The sequence below is a fragment of the Pseudophryne corroboree genome, chromosome 5 (assembly GCF_028390025.1).
Source record: "Pseudophryne corroboree isolate aPseCor3 chromosome 5, aPseCor3.hap2, whole genome shotgun sequence".
Taxonomy (NCBI): domain Eukaryota; kingdom Metazoa; phylum Chordata; class Amphibia; order Anura; family Myobatrachidae; genus Pseudophryne; species Pseudophryne corroboree.
The window spans coordinates 122,300,082-122,327,359 of NC_086448.1; the positions used below are offsets into that span (position 1 = coordinate 122,300,082).

At 47.0% G+C, this 27,278-nt stretch overlaps 1 protein-coding gene across 4 annotated transcripts in view; it reads left to right on the forward strand.

Moving 5' to 3' along the window:
* The window catches only part of APBB1IP (amyloid beta precursor protein binding family B member 1 interacting protein), a 396,905-nt gene that overhangs the window by 359,924 nt on the left and 9,703 nt on the right, over positions 1-27,278 (forward strand). The gene's annotated exons all lie outside the window — the stretch shown is intronic.

Here is a 27,278-nt window from a genome sequence, read left to right on the forward strand (position 1 = left end):
CCCATAGTTCTTTGCATTTACTTGGACCTTGGATTTAGATAACTCATCAAAAAAGAACCCCAAAAAACCCACCAGTTGGCCATACAGAAAGAGAAACTTATAAAACAATAAAATATATAAGTTTCGTTTTTTCATCGCAATTGATTCATTTGTCCATACAGATCTATATTTAAACCCAAGATAGGAAATGTGATATAGGGGGTCATTCAGACTCGAACGCAGCCATGTGTCTGTATGCAGCAGCTTCATTCGGGTGGTCTGCGTGACCTTACACATTTCGGCCGCATCCTTTCCGGAATGTGGCCACAGTGAGATTGACAGTGGCAGGCATTCACAGGATGGCGATGGGGGTGTGGGGGGGGACATGGCAGGACGAACAGGGGGGCATTCTGGGAGCGTTTTTTCGGGGCGGCTGTGTGACGTCAAACACAGCCGATCCAATAAAAAAAAATGGACGCCAGGGGTCAACCTTAATTCAATGCGTCCGCAATTATATTGCATAGGAAGGTGGCCCGTCACACAGCGATGGATGCAGCGATCTGCGTCCATCTCTGAATAAGGTCCTTAGCGATGTGACTGCAATAACCCTGGCAGTGGCAGCAGTGCGCATGCACAGGTATGTGATGTGATCGCATTGGCTGCGAATGCCTCTGCCTGATTGGTGGTGGTCGCAGCCACTGGGCAGGCCATTCTGCATGCAGGGTGGCCTTGCCCTGCGATGAGCAGCCGCCAGCATGCGAAAGAACGGGTTGCAGAGTCTGCTTTTTAGAAGAATCTGCAATCCGTACTGAATAACCCCCTAAGTGCGGAATACAGGGAACTTGTTTTTAAAAAACGAACTGTATCTCCAAAAGTGTCACAGCTGGGAGGGATGGAATTGCATTGTGTGAGAAAACGGTGAGTTTGCATAGAGAAATACCTTGTGTTCCCCTGGCATATGAATAAAACACGGGTCTACAGGACAAGATCAATTAATAGAGATACTGTAGGTAAAATCACTGTCCTGCCTGCAGAGATAGGTAGAGTCACTGTCCTGCCTGAAGAGATAGGTAGAGTCACTGTCCTGCCTGAAGAGATAGGTAGAGTCACTGAACTGCTTGCAGAGATAGGTAGAGTCACTGTCCTGCCTGAAGAGATAGGTAGAGTCACTGTCCTGCCTGAAGAGATAGGTAGAGTCACTGTCCTGCCTGAAGAGATAGGTAGAGTCACTGTCCTGCCTGCAGAGATAGGTAGAGTCACTGTCCTGCCTGCAGAGATAGGTAGAGTCACTGTCCTGCCTGAAGAGATAGGTAGAGTCACTGTCCTGCCTGAAGAGATAGGTAGAGTCACTGTCCTGCCTGAAGAGATAGGTAGAGTCAGGGCCGGTGCTAGGGTGTTCGGCGCCCCCCTGCAAACTAAAAATTTGCGCCCTCCCATACTTTACAAAGGGCCAGCACGCACTGAAAAATGGGGTGTGGTCTCACAAGGAAGGAGCGTGGCCACACATTAGTACCCCCATTTTTTAATTTACGCCACACAGTAGCACAATCTTATTCACATTACACTGCACCTAGTATCGCTGCTTATACACAAAATGGCCAAAGTAGCAGTGCCGCTTATACACTTAAATTCCCACAGTTCTACTGCCAATAACACATAATGTCCCCTGTAGTAGTGCTGCTTGCATATAATACCCCCTGTAGTAATGCCACTTACATATAATCCACCCTGTAGCAGTGCCACTTACATATAATCCACCCTGTAGCAGTGCCACTTGCATATAATATCCCCTGTAGTAGTGCCGCTTGCATATAATATCCCCTGTAGTAGTGCCGCTTACATATAATGCCCCCTGTAGTAGTGCCGCTTACACAAATTATGCCCAGACACACGCACAGTGGTGTAACTACTGTGGGTGCAGGGGCTGCTACAGGGCCCAAGCTGTCTCCAGGGCCCGTAGCTCTTCCTACACCTGGTCATGCGATACAGTCTCTCAGTCTCACTCGCATAACAGAAGCAGCGTCTGTTCGGCTGCCTGCTCCGGCGCTGGGACGTCCGTGGGGGGGAGCGAACCTCAGCAGAGCCGGAATACGTGGCGGTGCTGGGGCACCATGTGTTTCTTTGAACTTCTGTTTTGTTTCTCAGGACCTCCCCCTCCCACCCCTGCAAGTGGCCATTTGCTTGGAGCAGCTGCTATGCACAGTGGAGGGGGACAAGCTGGATGTGGAAAGGGGCTGTCCAGAAGAGGAGGAGGGAGCGGGTCAGATGAAAGGGGCAGGCTGCATGTGGAGATCAGGCGGCCCATAGGTTGCACAAGGAGAACGGTGGGTCAGATAAGTGGCCCTAATTCAGACCTGATCGCTAGCAGGTGATTTTTTCACTGCTGCGATCAGATAGTCGCCGCCTACAGGGGGAGTGTATTTTAGCTGTGCAAGTGTGCGAACGCATGTGTAGCAGAGCTTTACAAACAGATCTTGTGCAGTCTCTGAGTAGCCCAGGACTTATTCAGCCGCTGCGATCACATCAGCCTGTCCAGGACCGGAATTGACATCAGGAACCCTCCCGGCAAACACATGGACACGCCTACGTTTTTCCAAGTACTCCCTGAAAACGGTCAGTTGCCACCCACAAACGCCCTCTTCCTGTCAGTCTCCTTGCGATCGGTTGTGTAAATGGATTCTTCACACAAAGCTGAACAGCGATCCGCTTTGTACCCATACGACGTGCCTGCTCATTGCGGTACATACGCATGCGCAGTTTAGACCTGATCACAGACTGTACAAAAACGCAGCCTAGCGATCAGGTCTGAATTAGGCCAAATGAGAGGGGACAGGTGGGACTAGTAGTGGGGGAACAGTTTGAGGAGCGGGAGCTTGGTTACAAGAGACGAGACTGATACTAGAGAGGGTTTGCTGAGGGGAAAGGAAGGACAGCAGCAGGGGTCTGGCTTAGTAGAAGTTAGAGCAGAGAGGGGCAGCAGGAGCCCAGGGTGCTTGCAGGAGAAGACAGAGAGAGGCACAGCAGCATGGAGCTTATAGCCAGAACATACAGAGAAGTATAGCTGGGGGTGGCGGGGACGATAAGCAGGCAAAACGAGGGAGAACTGAGAGCATACACATAGATAAAGTAGGGAAGGAGCAGGAGGTAAAGGATGGATGATAGAGAACACAGAAAAAAGGAAAGCTGAGGAGATAATGCTGTTTGGTTTTGGGGGAGAGATTGAGAGGCCTAAATGGCGAAACATGCAGCCGCTGGTGATCGTGCGTGCCAGTGGAGAGTGTGGCAGGAGTAAAGAGAAATTGAATCAGCAGACAGCGCTAGCACCTGTGAAGCCAACAGTCTCAAGGTTAATGCGTGTGCCTGTACACAGTTTTTTCTTGTTAGATCTTAAGGGCCCTACACATTTAAATATCCGCCGCCGAGCTGCCCGACGGTGGATACGGCCGACAGCCGGGGGGGGGGGGGGGGGGCAGTGACGGGGAAAGTGAAGTTACTTCACTCCCCCCGTCACACGGCTCCATAGCAGTGCAGGCAAATATGGACGAGATCGTCCATATTGGCCTGCATGCACAGCCGACGGGGCACCAGCAATGAACGAGCGCAGGGCCGCACATAGTTTATCGCTGGTGCCTCCGCACTGCCTGATATGAACGTTATCTCGTTCATTAATGAACAAGATTGTTCATATCTTTGAGTGATATCGCCCAGTGTGTAGGGCCTATTATACTACATCTTAATGACACCTCAGTCTCTACACTGACAGTTTCCACCCCCTTTTTTGCTTCTCTGTCCTTTTCAGCTGCTCTGTCCCCCCACATCCAGGGTAAATTGGCAGGTGGTCCAGCATGGGCCCACAGGGAGCAGAGACGGCAATGCGCAGCCTCCTGCTCTCTGAGTTGCCCCCCCCCCCCCACCCGCCTGAACTGTGTGTTTCCATGGAAATTGTGCCATGTCGCATACACTCCCCCCCTCTCAATACTAGGGCAGATTCAAAGCCCCAGTCTATCCCTGCCACATCACTTTAGCAGAGCCCTGGGGGGCCCTTTCAGCATTTTGCTGTGGGGCCCATAAAGGTCTAGTTACGCCCCTGCACACACACACATACATACAGACACATACATACATACATACATACAGACACCATTACAGACACATACATACATACATACAGACACATACATAAATACATACATACACAAACATTACACACACACACTTTCTCTAACTAGCTCTTTTTCCATAAATTTACCTTTAACAATCTAGCTGGCTGGAGCTGTGCTGTGGGCATCATCCTGGTCCCGGTAGCTCCGCCCCCGTGTAGCTCCGCCCCATATGCCTCCGTGAAGCTTCATCTCCTATGTCCGTGTAGCTCCGCCCCCATGTAGCTCCGCCCATATGCCTCCGTGTATCCTCATCCCGTATGCCCCGTGTATCTCCGCCCCCGTTTTTCTACCGAGTGCAGACAGACAGTGACACTCGGGTGGGGGGGTGAGTGGATGCTGCAACCTGCTGGCGCTGCTGCCTGTCAGTATGACAGGTGAAGCAGCAGCAGGGGAGGACAGGCGGCGCAGCACAGGGATGCAGAGCAGTGAAGGCGCCTCTCCTGTCTGGCGCCTACCTGCAGTGCATCCCTTTGCTGAGCGGGTCGCGCCGGGCCTGGGTAGAGTCACTGTCCTGCCTGTAGAGATAGGTAGAGTCACTGTCCTGCCTGAAGAGATAGGTAGAGTCACTGTCCTGCCTGAAGAGATAAGTAGAGTCACTGACCTGTCTGCAGAGATAGGTAGAGTCACTGACCTGCTTGCAGAGATACAGTAGGTTGAGTCACTAACCTGCCTGCAGAGATAGGTACAGTCACTGACCTGCCTGCAGAGATAGGTACAGTCACTGACCTGCCTGCAGAGATAGGTACAGTCACTGACCTGCCTGCAGAGATAGGTACAGTCACTGACCTGCCTGCAGAGATAGGTAGAGTCACTGTCCTGCCTGAAGAGATAGGTAGAGTCACTGTCCTGCCTGAAGAGATGGGTAGAGTCACTGTCCTGCCTGAAGAGATAAGAGAGTCACTGACCTGTCTGCAGAGATAGGTAGAGTCACTGACCTGCTTGCAGAGATACAGTAGGTTGAGTCACTAACCTGCCTGCAGAGATAGGTACAGTCACTGACCTGCCTGCAGAGATAGGTACAGTCACTGACCTGCCTGCAGAGATAGGTACAGTCACTGACCTGCCTGCAGAGATAGGTAGAGTCACTGTCCTGCCAGCTGAGATAGGTAGAGTCACTGTCCTGCCTGAAGAGATAGGTAGAGTCACTGTCCTGCCTGAAGAGATAGGTAGAGTCACTGTCCTGCCTGAAGAGATAGGTAGAGTCACTGTCCTGCCTGAAGAGATAGGTAGAGTCACTGTCCTGCCTGAAGAGATAGGTAGAGTCACTGTCCTGCCTGAAGAGATAAGTAGAGTCACTGTCCTGCCTGAAGAGATAGGTAGAGTCACTGTCCTGCCTGAAGAGATAAGTAGAGTCACTGTCCTGCCTGAAGAGATAGGTAGAGTCACTGTCCTGCCTGAAGAGATAGGTAGAGTCACTGTCCTGCCTGAAGAGATAGGTAGAGTCACTGAACTGCCTGAAGAGATAGGTAGAGTCACTGTTCTGCCTGAAGAGATAGGTAGAGCCACTGTTCTGCCTGAAGAGATAGGTAGAGTCACTGTCCTGCCTGAAGAGATAGGTAGAGTCACTGTCCTGCCAGCTGAGATAGGTAGAGTCACTGTCCTGCCTGAAGAGATAGGTAGAGTCACTGTCCTGCCTGAAGAGATAGGTAGAGTCACTGTCCTGCCTGAAGAGATAAGTAGAGTCACTGTCCTGTCTGCAGAGATAGGTAGAGTCACTGTCCTGCCTGAAGAGATAGGTAGAGTCACTGTCCTGCCTGAAGAGATAGGTAGAGTCACTGTCCTGCCTGAAGAGATAGGTAGAGTCACTGTCCTGCCTGCAGAGATAAGTAGAGTCACTGTCCTGCCTGAAGAGATAGGTAGAGTCACTGTCCTGCCTGAAGAGATAGGTAGAGTCACTGACCTGTCTGCAGAGATAGGTAGAGTCACTGTCCTGCCTGAAGAGATAGGTAGAGTCACTGTCCTGCCTGAAGAGATAGGTAGAGTCACTGTCCTGCTTGCAGAGATAGGTAGAGTCACTGTCCTGCCTGCAGAGATAGGTAGAGTCACTGTCCTGCCTGTAGAGATAGGTAGAGTCACTGTCCTGCCTGAAGAGATAGGTAGAGTCACTGTCCTGCCTGAAGAGATAAGTAGAGTCACTGACCTGTCTGCAGAGATAGGTAGAGTCACTGACCTGCTTGCAGAGATACAGTAGGTTGAGTCACTAACCTGCCTGCAGAGATAGGTACAGTCACTGACCTGCCTGCAGAGATAGGTACAGTCACTGACCTGCCTGCAGAGATAGGTACAGTCACTGACCTGCCTGCAGAGATAGGTACAGTCACTGACCTGCCTGCAGAGATAGGTAGAGTCACTGTCCTGCCTGAAGAGATAGGTAGAGTCACTGTCCTGCCTGAAGAGATAGGTAGAGTCACTGTCCTGCCTGAAGAGATAAGTAGAGTCACTGTCCTGCCTGAAGAGATAGGTAGAGTCACTGTCCTGCCTGAAGAGATAAGTAGAGTCACTGTCCTGCCTGAAGAGATAGGTAGAGTCACTGTCCTGCCTGAAGAGATAAGTAGAGTCACTGTCCTGCCTGAAGAGATAGGTAGAGTCACTGTCCTGCCTGAAGAGATAGGTAGAGTCACTGTCCTGCCTGAAGAGATAGGTAGAGTCACTGAACTGCCTGAAGAGATAGGTAGAGTCACTGTTCTGCCTGAAGAGATAGGTAGAGTCACTGTCCTGCCTGAAGAGATAGGTAGAGTCACTGTCCTGCCAGCTGAGATAGGTAGAGTCACTGTCCTGTCTGAAGAGATAGGTAGAGTCACTGTCCTGCCTGAAGAGATAGGTAGAGTCACTGTCCTGCCTGAAGAGATAAGTAGAGTCACTGTCCTGTCTGCAGAGATAGGTAGAGTCACTGTCCTGCCTGAAGAGATAGGTAGAGTCACTGTCCTGCCTGAAGAGATAAGTAGAGTCACTGTCCTGTCTGCAGAGATAGGTAGAGTCACTGTCTTGCCTGAAGAGATAGGTAGAGTCACTGTCCTGCCTGAAGAGATAGGTAGAGTCACTGTCCTGCCTGAAGAGATAGGTAGAGTCACTGTCCTGCCTGCAGAGATAAGTAGAGTCACTGTCCTGCCTGAAGAGATAGGTAGAGTCACTGTCCTGCCTGAAGAGATAAGTAGAGTCACTGACCTGTCTGCAGAGATAGGTAGAGTCACTGTCCTGCCTGAAGAGATAGGTAGAGTCACTGTCCTGCCTGAAGAGATAGGTAGAGTCACTGACCTGCCTGAAGAGATAGGTAGAGTCACTGTCCTGCTTGCAGAGATAGGTAGAGTCACTGTCCTGCCTGCAGAGATAGGTAGAGTCACTGTCCTGCCTGTAGAGATAGGTAGAGTCACTGTCCTGCCTGAAGAGATAGGTAGAGTCACTGTCCTGCCTGTAGAGATAGGTAGAGTCACTGTCCTGCCTGAAGAGATAGGTAGAGTCACTGTCCTGCCTGAAGAGATAAGTAGAGTCACTGTCCTGCCTGAAGAGATAGGTAGAGTCACTGTCCTGCCTGAAGAGATAAGTAGAGTCACTGTCCTGCCTGAAGAGATAGGTAGAGTCACTGTCCTGCCTGAAGAGATAGGTAGAGTCACTGTCCTGCCTGAAGAGATAGGTAGAGTCACTGAACTGCCTGAAGAGATAGGTAGAGTCACTGAACTGCCTGAAGAGATAGGTAGAGTCACTGTTCTGCCTGAAGAGATAGGTAGAGTCACTGTCCTGCCTGAAGAGATAGGTAGAGTCACTGTCCTGCCAGCTGAGATAGGTAGAGTCACTGTCCTGCCTGAAGAGATAGGTAGAGTCACTGTCCTGCCTGAAGAGATAGGTAGAGTCACTGTCCTGCCTGAAGAGATAGGTAGAGTCACTGTCCTGCCTGAAGAGATAGGTAGAGTCACTGAACTGCCTGAAGAGATAGGTAGAGTCACTGTTCTGCCTGAAGAGATAGGTAGAGTCACTGTCCTGCCTGAAGAGATAGGTAGAGTCACTGTCCTGCCAGCTGAGATAGGTAGAGTCACTGTCCTGCCTGAAGAGATAGGTAGAGTCACTGTCCTGCCTGAAGAGATAGGTAGAGTCACTGTCCTGCCTGAAGAGATAAGTAGAGTCACTGTCCTGTCTGCAGAGATAGGTAGAGTCACTGTCCTGCCTGAAGAGATAGGTAGAGTCACTGTCCTGCCTGAAGAGATAGGTAGAGTCACTGTCCTGCCTGAAGAGATAGGTAGAGTCACTGTCCTGCCTGCAGAGATAAGTAGAGTCACTGTCCTGCCTGAAGAGATAGGTAGAGTCACTGTCCTGCCTGAAGAGATAGGTAGAGTCACTGACCTGTCTGCAGAGATAGGTAGAGTCACTGTCCTGCCTGAAGAGATAGGTAGAGTCACTGTCCTGCCTGAAGAGAGAGGTAGAGTCACTGTCCTGCTTGCAGAGATAGGTAGAGTCACTGTCCTGCCTGCAGAGATAGGTAGAGTCACTGTCCTGCCTGTAGAGATAGGTAGAGTCACTGTCCTGCCTGAAGAGATAGGTAGAGTCACTGTCCTGCCTGAAGAGATAAGTAGAGTCACTGACCTGTCTGCAGAGATAGGTAGAGTCACTGACCTGCTTGCAGAGATACAGTAGGTTGAGTCACTAACCTGCCTGCAGAGATAGGTACAGTCACTGACCTGCCTGCAGAGATAGGTACAGTCACTGACCTGCCTGCAGAGATAGGTACAGTCACTGACCTGTCTGCAGAGATAGGTACAGTCACTGACCTGCCTGCAGAGATAGGTAGAGTCACTGTCCTGCCTGAAGAGATAGGTAGAGTCACTGTCCTGCCTGAAGAGATAGGTAGAGTCACTGTCCTGCCTGAAGAGATAAGTAGAGTCACTGTCCTGCCTGAAGAGATAGGTAGAGTAACAGTCCTGCCTGAAGAGATAGGTAGAGTCACTGTCCTGCCTGAAGAGATAGGTAGAGTCACTGTCCTGCCTGAAGAGATAGGTAGAGTCACTGTCCTGCTTGCAGAGATAGGTAGAGTCACTGTCCTGCCTGCAGAGATAGGTAGAGTCACTGTCCTGCCTGTAGAGATAGGTAGAGTCACTGTCCTGCCTGAAGAGATAGGTAGAGTCACTGTCCTGCCTGTAGAGATAGGTAGAGTCACTGTCCTGCCTGAAGAGATAGGTAGAGTCACTGTCCTGCCTGAAGAGATAGGTAGAGTCACTGTCCTGCCTGAAGAGATAGGTAGAGTCACTGAACTGCCTGAAGAGATAGGTAGAGTCACTGAACTGCCTGAAGAGATAGGTAGAGTCACTGTTCTGCCTGAAGAGATAGGTAGTCACTGTCCTGCCTGAAGAGATAGGTAGAGTCACTGTCCTGCCAGCTGAGATAGGTAGAGTCACTGTCCTGCCTGAAGAGATAGGTAGAGTCACTGTCCTGCCTGAAGAGATAGGTAGAGTCACTGTCCTGCCTGAAGAGATAGGTAGAGTCACTGTCCTGCCTGAAGAGATAGGTAGAGTCACTGAACTGCCTGCAGAGATAAGTAGAGTCACTGTCCTGCCTGAAGAGATAGGTAGAGTCACTGTCCTGCCTGAAGAGATAAGTAGAGTCACTGACCTGTCTGCAGAGATAGGTAGAGTCACTGTCCTGCCTGAAGAGATAGGTAGAGTCACTGTCCTGCCTGAAGAGATAGGTAGAGTCACTGACCTGCCTGAAGAGATAGGTAGAGTCACTGTCCTGCTTGCAGAGATAGGTAGAGTCACTGTCCTGCCTGCAGAGATAGGTAGAGTCACTGTCCTGCCTGTAGAGATAGGTAGAGTCACTGTCCTGCCTGAAGAGATAGGTAGAGTCACTGTCCTGCCTGTAGAGATAGGTAGAGTCACTGTCCTGCCTGAAGAGATAGGTAGAGTCACTGTCCTGCCTGAAGAGATAAGTAGAGTCACTGTCCTGCCTGAAGAGATAGGTAGAGTCACTGTCCTGCCTGAAGAGATAAGTAGAGTCACTGTCCTGCCTGAAGAGATAGGTAGAGTCACTGTCCTGCCTGAAGAGATAGGTAGAGTCACTGTCCTGCCTGAAGAGATAGGTAGAGTCACTGAACTGCCTGAAGAGATAGGTAGAGTCACTGAACTGCCTGAAGAGATAGGTAGAGTCACTGTTCTGCCTGAAGAGATAGGTAGAGTCACTGTCCTGCCTGAAGAGATAGGTAGAGTCACTGTCCTGCCAGCTGAGATAGGTAGAGTCACTGTCCTGCCTGAAGAGATAGGTAGAGTCACTGTCCTGCCTGAAGAGATAGGTAGAGTCACTGTCCTGCCTGAAGAGATAGGTAGAGTCACTGTCCTGCCTGAAGAGATAGGTAGAGTCACTGAACTGCCTGAAGAGATAGGTAGAGTCACTGTTCTGCCTGAAGAGATAGGTAGAGTCACTGTCCTGCCTGAAGAGATAGGTAGAGTCACTGTCCTGCCAGCTGAGATAGGTAGAGTCACTGTCCTGCCTGAAGAGATAGGTAGAGTCACTGTCCTGCCTGAAGAGATAGGTAGAGTCACTGTCCTGCCTGAAGAGATAAGTAGAGTCACTGTCCTGTCTGCAGAGATAGGTAGAGTCACTGTCCTGCCTGAAGAGATAGGTAGAGTCACTGTCCTGCCTGAAGAGATAGGTAGAGTCACTGTCCTGCCTGAAGAGATAGGTAGAGTCACTGTCCTGCCTGCAGAGATAAGTAGAGTCACTGTCCTGCCTGAAGAGATAGGTAGAGTCACTGTCCTGCCTGAAGAGATAGGTAGAGTCACTGACCTGTCTGCAGAGATAGGTAGAGTCACTGTCCTGCCTGAAGAGATAGGTAGAGTCACTGTCCTGCCTGAAGAGAGAGGTAGAGTCACTGTCCTGCTTGCAGAGATAGGTAGAGTCACTGTCCTGCCTGCAGAGATAGGTAGAGTCACTGTCCTGCCTGTAGAGATAGGTAGAGTCACTGTCCTGCCTGAAGAGATAGGTAGAGTCACTGTCCTGCCTGAAGAGATAAGTAGAGTCACTGACCTGTCTGCAGAGATAGGTAGAGTCACTGACCTGCTTGCAGAGATACAGTAGGTTGAGTCACTAACCTGCCTGCAGAGATAGGTACAGTCACTGACCTGCCTGCAGAGATAGGTACAGTCACTGACCTGCCTGCAGAGATAGGTACAGTCACTGACCTGTCTGCAGAGATAGGTACAGTCACTGACCTGCCTGCAGAGATAGGTAGAGTCACTGTCCTGCCTGAAGAGATAGGTAGAGTCACTGTCCTGCCTGAAGAGATAGGTAGAGTCACTGTCCTGCCTGAAGAGATAAGTAGAGTCACTGTCCTGCCTGAAGAGATAGGTAGAGTCACTGTCCTGCCTGAAGAGATAAGTAGAGTCACTGACCTGTCTGCAGAGATAGGTAGAGTCACTGACCTGTGATAAAGCTGTATTCCTTTATCGTATAAACAACCCTTTATGAGGTCTAAGAACACTGTACGCTGTTTACTTAAGAAGTACCGTAAGGGTACGCTAGTTGCGTAACGATCGCTTAGCCGTAGGCGAGACGCTCAAGCGTCACGTTCGCTCACGGCCCAGAGATCACAGGCAGGCACGCTATTGGCTGTTGACTAACGTAATGATTCGCTATGGCGTAGCAGACGCTCGAGACCACGAGGAGATCACCAGCGGCGCAGACGCTCACAACGCTATACCTTTATGTCTAAACCTTTTATCAATGAAATACACAGAATACCTTAATGTGAATACAGGGTGTAAGTGCAACCTTGTGTAACCTGACTAATTACAAAGCTGCCTGAGCGTCACCGACGCTCAAGTGAACACTTAAAACTATGAGAAAATACACAGATACTTGTTTAGGGTCCAAAGCCTATTATCTGTATTATGACTATTATACTTGCAAAAAGAATCACAGTACAAATGATACACTACAATATAACAGAGACTTCCTAACCAAATAACTATACAAGAATTACAATACAATACAATACTAATCAAGGGAAAATACGAGAGAAAGTGAGGAGAGAGAGAGAGAGAGAGAGAGAGAGAGAGAGAGATATGAGAGAAATGGCTCACAGAAAGACAGTGATTACGGAGAGAAACTTACGCACAAGGGTAACGATCGCAAGCGCTTCTGGACTGCCAGCTTCCCGATTATCAGCAATGAGAACCGTTTGATGAGAAGTCCCAGCTGGATGCCACAGGCCCGTCTTTTATGCTACTCACACAATGCAATCCAATGGTCCCTACAATCTCATTGTCCATTGGACGCAGGAATTCGGCTTCGCATTATAACAAAGGTCATAGGTTGATTCATACAGGTGGGCTGTGTTGTATCAGTGGCCTTGGTTATGCAACACAATGGGTGATGACCAACACATTCCTGTCATCTGGAGAGCTATTGTTTGACGAATACAAAACAGAATCCTGTTTGGGTTTTGTTCTATATTCATGATGTCCACTTTCAGTTGAGACAATGACATCTCAGCCCTCATTCTCCTGGATACAAACCCTAATCCATTCGAAAACACAGGTGTTGGCCCTCCTCATTGAGTCTCAAAGCTCAGTGTAATTAAAGACTATTGTACTCCGTCTGCGGGAAAGATACTGATTTGGAGTACAATTGATCTTCAATTACTATTCCGGTGCTTACCTTATGCATGTAAAGTTATGAGGCCCTCCCAACATGCAAACTATTGTTTGGGGGATCTCTGAGGTCAAAGAGCCATTTGAGACCCACTGATACCTGTCTCCACTGTTCAGGTGCATGACTAAGTAAGAACAAATAATAATAAATGGACATAACTTCTTATGTCCATAACTATTCGCACGAGCGATTAATCCGCTCCAAACCAACACCGGAATATTGCTATTTAAATACTCTTCCGATGGGTACCAAACACTGCTGTATGACTCCTGTTAGACCCTTCGCACAATACAAAGAGGGATTCCTCCGTTCAGGGACATTCTATATTAACCAAACTTTCAGAATCTATCAAAGGGACCATGATCTATAAAATACATTATTTATAAAAATGTGTAACGAATGAGTCGCACGCTACGACTACATACTCTTTACCGTAAATACGCATACCGAGTGCGAGCGAGTGCACACAGTAGCGGGTATGCGCCTTCACGGGAAAGCGCACGCATGCGCAGCGCGTACCAGGGTGAGGTGCAAATATGGCAATGTGTATAGAAACATTTTTCTGACTTTGACAGTCCACCCTTTGGCAGTCAATAATAACTGCCACCTTCTAAAACATTTCAAAAGGAGAAAAATGTAAGTCAGGGGTTAATTGATTTCCATGGTGGGGTAAGGAAGAAGAGTGGAGCAGGTGTGAAGAGGGTATGACCTAGTGAGAAAGCAGAAGCATGTGTGTATGAGTCCATGTTTGGAGGGTCATGTATCATCGTGCCGTACGTGTGGTAAATCAAGCTTCGAGGTATTGCGAAGTATACATTTGAATTCCTTCTTATCCCGTGGTACAGGTCTGTGGATGGGCTGTCAAACTTTACAGAGCTCATTTCGGCTTTCAGTTGTAACAAAATGGGGATGCACATTTTAGTTGATGATACATGAATGGGGGGAGTATGTGGTTGCTGATATCTGTGCCTGTATTCCCTATCGACTATGTGTGTCATTACCTGAGGGTTGTAGAAATGAAGAAAATACATAATTACGGTAAATGCGGTGGTATTCTATGTCAGGGAAATGTACATCTGTTGTTGAAGTTTTGTTCGGTATCTGTTGAGAGTCGTCTTCTTTGCGCTGTATTGCTCCTTGGGCATGAGCAAATAGCTTTGTCAGTGCCATCAGATTTACAAAAATGTTGGGCTAGCGTGAGTTTAAGAATACTAGGGAAACTGGGGATCCATGGCAAAGTTCATCAAATGTCCATTTCTCAAGTGGTCAAAACTTCATCTTTGGTGCTTGTCTGTTGTCTGTATAGCGTCTCGTCAACTTCCTCGTCCAAGGGGGTCTTTGTATCTTGGGGAAAAGCAGAAAAACAGGTGAAAGAAACGGACCTTATAATCGCATTTTCATCACATCATGGTTTCTATCATTGGGTCATAAATCAAATCCAGGTTAATTACAGTTTCCTCACTCCTTAAGCTCATCACTCTTGTACTTTGTTTGCACCTCATTAAAGCCTGCCCGCATCTAAATATCAATCCAATAGATATAACAACACCTAAGATACATAGGAGAAACTTTCCAACATCCATTATGACTCCTTGAGCCCAGTCTCCTAAACCGGAGAACCAATTTCGCGGGTTCAACCATGACACCCAACCAGTCAGCTCATTACCTACAGCAGCAAGGGTGAGATTGTGTTTCCGACGAAATTCCCACTTTAATTGGAGAATATCGTCCATCTTTTGGTCTATGACCTCTACCGGATCCTCGGTGCTATTTGTGATATACGTGCAACACTTTATACCGTACTGTGTTGCCAATGTAACACAATATCCGCCTGTCACTGCTGTGAGGTAATTAAGAACCATTCTATGCTGTACCAGTTCTGTTTTATAAGCTTGAAGTTCTCTTCCAGTGTATCTAAACGTGTCATCATACATTTCAGTGATATTATCTAACAAATTGGCGAGTGCGGAAATGTATCTATAGTTCAACACTCCTCGAGCGGTGCGAGTGAAATCTAACGCTACCAGAACCTGAATCCCGGTGGATTCATGGATCAGGTCAGAGGCCGGATGCTCCAACCTTTCTGACAGTTGTCTTTTAACTCGGTGCTCGTAATGAGTGTGAGTATAAGGAGCTTGGGCACCACGGTGTATGTCTTTCATTTTGTCATGTGTTACAGTCATCACTTCAGGCAATACTTTTCCAATATAACACAATCCTTCAGAGTTTGGGGCAAGCCACTTGTACGCCTTTCTCCCGCATATGAAATATGCATCATCGGGGAGAACATATGGGACAGAGAAGGACATTACCATATTACACACCTTCCAGGTGAATTCTCCTGACCCTAATTCTTCCATCTGCTTAATGCACGTATCAGACTGTACGATATGTGCACAGTATCCTGGTGATACTTCTCCAACTCTAGTAATTCTATTTCCTAGGGTGTATCTATACCGGAAAGATTTTCCTCTACTGGCTATGTGGCGTACAAGCTCTGTATCTGTAGGCATTCTATCTGCTCTATGCGAGAAGGTCATGGTTAAGTTGCTCCATGACACTTCCCAATTTCCCGGCTTTCGGGGATTGGAGATGTTGAAACATAAGAGGGACCTATCCACATGGTATTGGTGGAGCTTCAAACTAGGAGGGCTGGAGATGTTAAACCTCCGGTCCACCGGTCTCCCACCACTTAGCTCAAGTACCTCCCCTAACGTTAAAGGAAATGGTACTAGCCCTGATTTGCTATGACCCTGAGGTACTTGAGAGCATACCCAACAATCTGTTTGGTTTAATACGTTACCCACTAAGGAGTGATAGTCACTCAATGGATGCCGGTCCATATGGATATTAAAACTGGATTGGCATTATAGTTACAGAGCCTACAGATACAGTTTTCTTTTTAACTAACAATCCTTCAAAGAAAATGTTTACAGATAACATGGTTGTTAGATCGTGCCCGGTACTCGCCTTTGCTTGGTGATTGGGTTGCTATTGGAAATTTACACCTCCGTCTCAGTCATCAGGACCTTTCTGGATCCTTTCTCGACCTCACTGGTACTCTCACCGAAACAGACTGCTCTGGTCAACATCATGGTTAACGGGAAAATCCATATCACAGTCTCTTGGGGCAAGTCCATCTTACAGGAGGAGAAAAGAAGAAATTTGTAAAGGGGGTATAAGAAAACAGTTTGAGGGGGAGAGAACTTGTTACGATAATAAGTTCTCTCGTCTTGTTGTTCTTCTTGTTCTGCTGTCCTCTCAAAGGTGCTGTCTCTCAGTCTTCCAAACGAACATTCTGGTGATGCAATATTCCCTTCCTAACCGACGATCTTTCTGTAAGGAGCAAAAATCTGGCATTACCATTGGTCCAACTGAGGGGTGACATAGCATCTTTAAACCATGGAAACATGAGTGAGAAGAGAGAGAAAACACAAAAAAAACAAAAGAGATAGAGAACAATTCATGTGCATATATACATTACATAACTCGACAATAACCATCAATAAGAAAAGAGAAACAAAACATTTTTTTTTTAAACATTGTCAACATTAAGAAAACATTGTTAGCATTAGAAAAACATTGTCAGACTTATTAGGCTGTCATATCTATGTGTCTAATGGTCTCCTTGAGCAGTCCCTCCCCACCAGCACCTGCATTACTCCACTGTCTGTATCTGGCCAGAAATACATTGTGGCGGAGGTCATGCTGGGGTTTGGTAGACTTCTGCAAGGACCAAGTGGATATGCAATGTGTGAATTCTTACCACTACTCGTCAGAGATGGGGATAGAGAGAGAGAGAAAAAAAAAACATTTTTCCCAAATACATTTACAACTTTTCACCTGGTCATTCCTGTGTCTTCAGTGAATGACCTCCCACTTTGTTAACCGTTACCTCAGGCTTACCATCCGTCGTATGCTCATCTTTCTTGACTACCTATCATGGGTGTGGCTCAAAATTCCTCCTATCTGATCTCTGATTATAATGGTGTGTGTTGTAATTTTGCTCATTTCTTGGTCTAGGGGGTCTAACTTTATGTGGGTTATTACAGTTGTTGGCATAATGCCCTTCTCTTCTACAATGGTAACAGATCCTTGGCTTTCTCCAAGTGTCAGTGAACTGGGGTCTTGGCTGATTTGATGCCTCCTCAAACGCTTGGATGCTCATCACCATCAACCGCTTTCCCTGTACCTACCTGATTCCTTGGATACCATGATTATGTCGTTGTCTAGGGAGTTGATATACCTTCTGTGAATCTTTGATCATACAGTTAGATCTTTCCTAGGATCTGGGTAATCAGATATGATTGATCTCAATTCTGTCCGGGACCAGGGATGGCGCATTGCACTGTCCTTGACGGGAATGGTTCCCTGATCGCCAGTCTTCCCATTGGGGACTGCAATCACCCTGACCGGATCGAACTCAGCTACATCACCTTGTTTTGGTCTTACAATATGGGGTACATTTGTTTGTGCGTGATATAAAACATTGTACGTACCTGTGGACACGACCTCACCTGACCCTCCGTTAGGGGGTTTGATTATTGCCTTTACCGATTTGATCGTGTCCACCTGGATGTCTTGTAGGATGGCTTCTGGAAGAGGTGCCGACATTGTTCTGGGCTCACTTTCTTGTTTGTATTCCTGGGGAAAGTTTGACATGGGGTGCAACTTGCATAGGTTAATAGTTGTACATTCAACAACATTACAATAATCATTGTTACATTTATTACACTTATTCTTATGATCTATACTACAGTTGCTAAGAGCGTTTTTATTGTTCAACCTTGTGCTTTTCTCCGCAACCACAATCCTCCCTGATGCCATGTCTCTCTTCTCAAGATAAGAGTCAGAAAAGTCAATTGACTCTCTTTGTAATTCACCTTCCTGTTGCCATAACTGCAAATAATCATAATGTTTACTTCGTCTCTTTGTTGGTTCAATGAGACATATCCTCCTCCTTAAATTTTGTAACACTTCTGGGCTAAAGCTGTCTATATTTGGGAACTTCTCCCCATCATGTACAGTCATTCTTTCCCATTCATCACATAAAACTTCTGTGTGACTTCCATGTTTCTCACACATTATGTACCTGGCCGATCCTACTGGACGGTCTTCTGAATCAACCCGAACCGAGGTTGATCGCCCCCTACCTGAACAACTGGCCCCCATAATCTGCAGGTGTTGCTTACTACTCCTTTGATCTTTATATCACGGTCTTCAGCGAACCCTTACAGCAAACCAAATTATTCAAAATAGGCCGGCGGTGGCGGTTTACCGAGTACCCCACTCACTCGCCCACCTCGACCAATACGACCTGATCACACCGATATGGTGCTGGCGTACTCGATACAGGGCCCTACCAGAAACCTTCTGTTTACTGGAACATATGAGGGTTACCCGCAGGACACTTACTCTTTCCAGTAAAGGTGGGGTTGTTAGATAGTTCCTGAGTGACCAGCGAACTTCCCTTTAAAAATAAAAAATTACACAAATCACGTCAGAATGTACAAATAGCGTTTGTGACCACTTTACTCTAATGGTATTAGGTCAGATTACTAACTACTGCACACAATTACGTGCGGTACAATCGTTCAGTACATAAGCACTACCTGTTATGTACTGAGAGATCAATGGAATCGAAAATTGCGGCTGCGGATTCCTTCAGCCAGAGCTTCCAATGGCCTATATGGGTTTTAGCACCAACCCCCGGGGTTGTGCTTCTTGTACCTTTATAGCGGACCTTCTTTGTCTCCTTATGACCTCCTGGTCTTGTTCTGTACGACCTCCTGGTCTGACCTCCTGGTCTTGTATACTGGTCCGCTATACTCTAATGCTCATATTTTATTTAACCAAGGATGCCTCCTCAGCCACCGTATATGTCACTTACACGTATGTCCTACCCGATTTCTTTTTGGTTCAACCTCTAAGTTATATAAACTTATGTAATAAAAACACACTCACTCAACACATGTACACTTTCGTTTCTATATCTATTTCTGCGCAGAAATTTTCTTTAGCCCAGCTGTGTTACCAATTAGGAGCAGGATCTGTTAAACTAAATTTCAAATTTTCCAAAAATAGATTTGCGTTATTTACCGCGTCGCGTTACTTATCGCCTTTTCACAACTTGAGCTACGTGGGCGTAACCGGACGCTACGTTGCGTAATGTACGCTGCGTGCGTCTGCCTTTGGATTGCGTACGCTAGTCTTTGTTAGAGACACGTGTACGCAAAACAAAAGATCCACCGTAACACAATTTCTTTTATCAATGTAAACGATCCCTGATCATCTACCGCGTACCCCACTGGCTTTGCCTTATCTCCCAGGCAAACCTGTGTGTTTGTCTACACTTTTAACTATTACCTCTATTCTTAAACTATGAAATAACAGCAAGTCTCTTTTAGTACTTTCTATCAACTATAAAAATTGGCAAACAGGAATAGTGATATACGAAATTGAAAAAGAAATGCAGATATATATGTATGCGTGCGTGTATACGCAAGACAGAAGAGAAATAAACAGTTTTAAAAGACACAAGCGTTTTGTTCTTACTTCCGGTTCCCGGATTCCTTCAGCACTCTTTATCTAAGTGAAGCAGACGCTTATCCCGTCAGCACTACGAGACAACCTCCCACCCTTTGCTGGGGGATAATGTCTGCTGATCTACCTAGTGCAGATATGAGAAGGACAGGACGAGTCCCCCAATTGATAAAGCTGTATTCCTTTATCGTATAAACAACCCTTTATGAGGTCTAAGAACACTGTACGCTGTTTACTTAAGAAGTACCGTAAGGGTACGCTAGTTGCGTAACGATCGCTTAGCCGTAGGCGAGACGCTCAAGCGTCACGTTCGCTCACGGCCCAGAGATCACAGGCAGGCACGCTATTGGCTGTTGACTAACGTAATGATTCGCTATGGCGTAGCAGACGCTCGAGACCACGAGGAGATCACCAGCGGCGCAGACGCTCACAACGCTATACCTTTATGTCTAAACCTTTTATCAATGAAATACACAGAATACCTTAATGTGAATACAGGGTGTAAGTGCAACCTTGTGTAACCTGACTAATTACAAAGCTGCCTGAGCGTCACCGACGCTCAAGTGAACACTTAAAACTATGAGAAAATACACAGATACTTGTTTAGGGTCCAAAGCCTATTATCTGTATTATGACTATTATACTTGCAAAAAGAATCACAGTACAAATGATACACTACAATATAACAGAGACTTCCTAACCAAATAACTATACAAGAAATACAATACAATACTAATCAAGGGAAAATACGAGAGAAAGTGAGGAGAGAGAGAGAGAGAGAGAGAGAGAGAGAGAGAGATATGAGAGAAATGGCTCACAGAAAGACAATGATTACGGAGAGAAACTTACGCACAAGGGTAACGATCGCAAGCGCTTCTGGACTGCCAGCTTCCCGATTATCAGCAATGAGAACCGTTTGATGAGAAGTCCCAGCTGGATGCCACAGGCCCGTCTATTATGCTACTCACACAATGCAATCCAATGGTCCCTACAATCTCATTGTCCATTGGACGCAGGAATTCGGCTTCGCATTATAACAAAGGTCATAGGTTGATTCATACAGGTGGGCTGTGTTGTATCAGTGGCCTTGGTTATGCAACACAATGGGTGATGACCAACACATTCCTGTCTTCTGGAGAGCTATTGTTTGACGAATACAAAACAGAATCCTGTTTGGGTTTTGTTCTATATTCATGATGTCCACTTTCAGTTGAGACAATGACATCTCAGCCCTCATTCTCCTGGATACAAACCCTAATCCATTCGAAAACACAGGTGTTGGCCCTCCTCATTGAGTCTCAAAGCTCAGTGTAATTAAAGACTATTGTACTCCGTCTGCGGGAAAGATACTGATTTGGAGTACAATTGATCTTCAATTACTATTCCGGTGCTTACCTTATGCATGTAAAGTTATGAGGCCCTCCCAACATGCAAACTATTGTTTGGGGGATCTCTGAGGTCAAAGAGCCATTTGAGACCCACTGATACCTGTCTCCACTGTTCAGGTGCATGACTAAGTAAGAACAAATAATAATAAATGGACATAACTTCTTATGTCCATAACTATTCGCACGAGCGATTAATCCGCTCCAAACCAACACCGGAATATTGCTATTTAAATACTCTTCCGATGGGTACCAAACACTGCTGTATGACTCCTGTTAGACCCTTCGCACAATACAAAGAGGGATTCCTCCGTTCAGGGACATTCTATATTAACCAAACTTTCAGAATCTATCAAAGGGACCATGATCTATAAAATACATTATTTATAAAAATGTGTAACGAATGAGTCGCACGCTACGACTACATACTCTTTACCGTAAATACGCATACCGAGTGCGAGCGAGTGCACACAGTAGCGGGTATGCGCCTTCACGGGAAAGCGCACGCATGCGCAGCGCGTACCAGGGTGAGGTGCAAATATGGCAATGTGTATAGAAACATTTTTCTGACTTTGACACCTGCTTGCAGAGATAGGTAGAGTCACTGTCCTGCCTGTAGAGATAGGTAGAGTCACTGTCCTGCCTGAAGAGATAGGTAGAGTCACTGTCCTGCCTGAAGAGATAAGTAGAGTCACTGACACAGAGGACACAGAGAGGACGGGTCACTGAGAATATCACCGAGACCATCCAAGTGCTCACAGGAGAAATACACCTGCTGTTCTATAATATCAAGTTGTCTGTAACCTGTTGCCGGCAATCAGCCTGCTTGTGAAGAGACCGGACTCTTCATTTCTTCACAATTTTTCACACCATCAGCCTGTCTTGCTGAGCATGGCTATTTCCAATCAGGAATAATACACGGCAGTTTAGCTTACCAACTCTGTGCTGTGTTAAAGAAAACATCCATCCCTGCGGGCGCCGCCGACGGATGTCTCACCCGTGCAAAGGGTGATAGAGAGCGGCTTTGCATTACCCACCGTGCATAGGAAAGCAAGGACAGCGATTCAGTGAGTAATTGAAACCGTACGGTTCTTTCATATCATATCCATCACGTGGAAAATTATACTTTACATATATGGTTACAGAGGCTGAATTTATTAGCCGGAGGACATATTCTTTCTGAACTGTGAGAGACTGAACAACTTAGAATCCAGTATATTGAAAGCTATATAGGTGAAAACCGGTGACCCACTCCTATATGTTTTTATTATAGGCATATATATGCTATTATCTGAGGTGTAATTACACCCAAGTTTTATGTGTTATATATTATTGTGGTCCATTATTAGTTTTTATTTTTCTATGTTTCTTTTTGTGTTTTATATATTTTTTTGCTAGCTAAATAAATTGTTTTATTATATTTGGCAGTATTATTGGATTTTCAAGCGCCGACCTGGTATTTGTTTGTTTTCTAGAGTCACTGACCTGTCTGCAGAGATAGGTAGAGTCACTGACCTGCTTGCAGAGATACAGTAGGTTGAGTCACTAACCTGCCTGCAGAGATAGGTACAGTCACTGACCTGCCTGCAGAGATAGGTACAGTCACTGACCTGCCTGCAGAGATAGGTACAGTCACTGACCTGCCTGCAGAGATAGGTACAGTCACTGACCTGCCTGCAGAGATAGGTACAGTCACTGACCTGCCTGCAGAGATAGGTAGAGTCACTGTCCTGCCTGAAGAGATAGGTAGAGTCACTGTCCTGCCTGAAGATAGGTAGAGTCACTGTCCTGCCTGAAGAGATAGGTAGAGTCACTGTCCTGCCTGAAGAGATAGGTAGAGTCACTGTCCTGCCTGAAGAGATAAGTAGAGTCACTGTCCTGTCTGCAGAGATAGGTAGAGTCACTGTCCTGCCTGAAGAGATAGGTAGTCACTGTCCTGCCTGAAGAGATAGGTAGAGTCACTGAACTGCCTGAAGAGATAGGTAGAGTCACTGTTCTGCCTGAAGAGATAGGTAGAGTCACTGTCCTGCCTGAAGAGATAGGTAGAGTCACTGTCCTGCCTGAAGAGATAAGTAGAGTCACTGACCTGTCTGCAGAGATAGGTAGAGTCACTGACCTGCTTGCAGAGATAGGTAGAGTCACTGACCTGCTTGCAGAGATAGGTAGAGTCACTGTCCTGCCTGTAGAGATAGGTAGAGTCACTGTCCTGCCTGAAGAGATAGGTAGAGTCACTGTCCTGCCTGAAGAGATAAGTAGAGTCACTGACCTGTCTGCAGAGATAGGTAGTCACTGACCTGCTTGCAGAGATACAGTAGGTTGAGTCACTAACCTGCCTGCAGAGATAGGTACAGTCACTGACCTGCCTGCAGAGATAGGTACAGTCACTGACCTGCCTGCAGAGATAGGTCCAGTCACTGACCTGCCTGCAGAGATAGGTCCAGTCACTGACCTGCCTGCAGAGATAGGTACAGTCACTGACCTGCCTGCAGAGATAGGTAGAGTCACTGTCCTGCCTGAAGAGATAGGTAGAGTCACTGTCCTGCCTGCAGAGATAAGTAGAGTCACTGTCCTGCCTGAAGAGATAGGTAGAGTCACTGTCCTGCCTGAAGAGATAGGTAGAGTCACTGACCTGTCTGCAGAGATAGGTAGAGTCACTGTCCTGCCTGAAGAGATAGGTAGAGTCACTGTCCTGCCTGAAGAGATAGGTAGAGTCACTGTCCTGCTTGCAGAGATAGGTAGAGTCACTGTCCTGCCTGCAGAGATAGGTAGAGTCACTGTCCTGCCTGTAGAGATAGGTAGAGTCACTGTCCTGCCTGAAGAGATAGGTAGAGTCACTGTCCTGCCTGAAGAGATAAGTAGAGTCACTGACCTGTCTGCAGAGATAGGTAGAGTCACTGACCTGCTTACAGAGATACAGTAGGTTGAGTCACTAACCTGCCTGCAGAGATAGGTACAGTCACTGACCTGCCTGCAGAGATAGGTACAGTCACTGACCTGCCTGCAGAGATAGGTACAGTCACTGACCTGCCTGCAGAGATAGGTACAGTCACTGACCTGCCTGCAGAGATAGGTACAGTCACTGACCTGCCTGCAGAGATAGGTAGAGTCACTGTCCTGCCTGAAGAGATAGGTAGAGTCACTGTCCTGCCTGAAGAGATAGGTAGAGTCACTGTCCTGCCTGAAGAGATAAGTAGAGTCACTGTCCTGCCTGAAGAGATAGGTAGAGTCACTGTCCTGCCTGAAGAGATAGGTAGAGTCACTGTCCTGCCTGAAGAGATAGGTAGAGTCACTGTCCTGCCTGAAGAGATAGGTAGAGTCACTGTTCTGCCTGAAGAGATAGGTAGAGTCACTGTCCTGCCTGCAGAGATAGGTAGAGTCACTGTCCTGCCTGAAGAGATAGGTAGAGTCACTGTCCTGCCTGAAGAGATAAGTAGAGTCACTGACCTGTCTGCAGAGATAGGTAGAGTCACTGACCTGCTTGCAGAGATAGGTAGAGTCACTGTCCTGCCTGTAGAGATAGGTAGAGTCACTGTCCTGCCTGAAGAGATAGGTAGAGTCACTGTCCTGCCTGAAGAGATAAGTAGAGTCACTGACCTGTCTGCAGAGATAGGTAGAGTCACTGACCTGCTTGCAGAGATACAGTAGGTTGAGTCACTAACCTGCCTGCAGAGATAGGTACAGTCACTGACCTGCCTGCAGAGATAGGTACAGTCAATGACCTGCCTGCAGAGATAGGTACAGTCACTGACCTGCCTGCAGAGATAGGTACAGTCACTGACCTGCCTGCAGAGATAGGTAGAGTCACTGTCCTGCCTGAAGAGATAGGTAGAGTCACTGTCCTGCCTGAAGAGATAGGTAGAGTCACTGTCCTGCCTGAAGAGATAGGTAGAGTCACTGAACTGCCTGAAGAGATAGGTAGAGTCACTGTTCTGCCTGAAGAGATAGGTAGAGTCACTGTCCTGCCTGAAGAGATAGGTAGAGTCACTCTCCTGCCAGCTGAGATAGGTAGAGTCACTGTCCTGCCTTAAGAGATAGGTAGAGTCACTGTCCTGCCTGAAGAAATAGGTAGAGTCACTGTCCTGCCTGAAGAGATAAGTAGAGTCACTGTCCTGTCTGCAGAGATAGGTAGAGTCACTGTCCTGCCTGAAGAGATAGGTAGATTCACTGTCCTGCCTGAAGAGATAGGTAGAGTCACTGTCCTGCCTGCAGAGATAAGTAGAGTCACTGTCCTGCCTGAAGAGATAGGTAGAGTCACTGACCTGTCTGCAGAGATAGGTAGAGTCACTGTCCTGCCTGTAGAGATAGGTAGAGTCACTGTCCTGCCTGAAGAGATAGGTAGAGTCACTGTCCTGCCTGAAGAGATAAGTAGAGTCACTGACCTGTCTGCAGAGATAGGTAGAGTCACTGTCCTGCCTGAAGAGATAAGTAGAGTCACTGTCCTGTCTGCAGAGATAGGTAGAGTCACTGTCCTGCCTGAAGAGATAGGTAGATTCACTGTCCTGCCTGAAGAGATAGGTAGAGTCACTGTCCTGCCTGCAGAGATAAGTAGAGTCACTGTCCTGCCTGAAGAGATAGGTAGAGTCACTGTCCTGCCTGAAGAGATAGGTAGAGTCACTGACCTGTCTGCAGAGATAGTTAGAGTCACTGTCCTGCCTGTAGAGATAGGTAGAGTCACTGTCCTGCCTGAAGAGATAGGTAGAGTCACTGTCCTGCCTGAAGAGATAAGTAGAGTCACTGACCTGTCTGCAGAGATAGGTAGAGTCACTGACCTGCTTGCAGAGATACAGTAGGTTGAGTCACTAACCTGCCTGCAGAGATAGGTACAGTCACTGACCTGCCTGCAGAGATAGGTACAGTCACTGACCTGCCTGCAGAGATAGGTAGAGTCACTGACCTGCCTGCAGAGATAGGTACAGTCACTGACCTGCCTGCAGAGATAGGTACAGTCACTGACCTGCCTGCAGAGATAGGGTATTAGGTAGAGTCACTGTCCTGCCTGAAGAGATAGGTAGAGTCACTGTCCTGCCTGAAGAGATAGGTAGAGTCACTGTCCTGCCTGAAGAGATAGGTAGAGTCACTGTCCTGCCTGAAGAGATAGGTAGAGTCACTGTCCTGCCTGAAGAGATAGGTAGAGTCACTGTCCTGCTTGCAGAGATAGGTAGAGTCACTGTCCTGCCTGCAGAGATAGGTAGAGTCACTGTCCTGCCTGTAGAGATAGGTAGAGTCACTGTCCTGCCTGAAGAGATAGGTAGAGTCACTGTCCTGCCTGAAGAGATAAGTAGAGTCACTGACCTGTCTGCAGAGATAGGTAGAGTCACTGACCTGCTTGCAGAGATACAGTAGGTTGAGTCACTAACCTGCCTGCAGAGATAGGTACAGTCACTGACCTGCCTGCAGAGATAGGTACAGTCACTGACCTGCCTGCAGAGATAGGTACAGTCACTGACCTGCCTGCAGAGATAGGTACAGTCACTGACCTGCCTGCAGAGATAGGTTCAGTCACTGACCTGCCTGCAGAGATAGGGTATTAGGTAGAGTCACTGACCTGTCTGCAGAGATAGGTAGAGTCACTGACCTGCCTGCAGAGATAGGTAAACCTAGAAACACAGAATGTGACAGCAGATAAGAACCACTTGGCCCATCTAGTCTGCCCCTATTTTTTTACATTATTTTTATCTCTATCTCCCTTATTTGATCCTTATTTCTTTGTAAGGATATCCTTATGTCTATCCCATGCATGTTTAAATTGCTCTACTGTCTTAGCCTCTACCACCTCTGATGGGAGGCTATTCCCTTGTCCACTACCCTTTCTGTGAAGTAATTTTCCTAAAATTTCCCCTGAACCTCCCCCCCCTCCAGTCTCAGTGCATGTCCTCGTGTCCTATTGCTTCTCTTCATTTGCAGAATGTTTCCCTCCTGGACTTTGTTAAAACCCTTGATATATTTGAAAGTTTCTATCATGTCCCCCCTTTCCCTTCTCTGCTCCAAACTATACATATTGAGATTTCTTAGTCTTTCTGTGTATGTATTGTGATGTAGGCCATACACCATTTTAGTTGCCCTTCTCTGTACAGTCTCTAATGTATTAATATCCTTTTGAAGATATGGCCTCCAGAACTGAATACAGTAGATGAGGCCGTACCAATGACCTATACAGTGGCATTATTACTTCTTTCTTTCTGCTGCTGTTTCCTCTCCCAGTGCAGCTAAAGCATCTGACTAGCCTTCCTCATTGCTATGTTACATTGCTTACCTGCCTTTAAGTCACCTGAAATAATGACCCCTAGATCCCTTTTCTCCTCAGTAGTTTCCTATATAGTGCCATTAATACTATATTTAGCCTTTGGATTTTTGAGACCCAAGTGCATGATTTTGCATTTTTTGGCATTTAACTGTAATTCCCACACTCTTGGCCATTCTAGTCTACCTAGATCCTCAATCATTTGTTTTACCCCTCCTGGTGTGTCTACCCTGTTGCATACCTTTGTGTCATCTTCAAAAAGGCGTACTTTCCCTTTAATACCAATTTCAGTGTCACCAATAAAGATATTAAAAAGCACTGGTCCAAGTACAG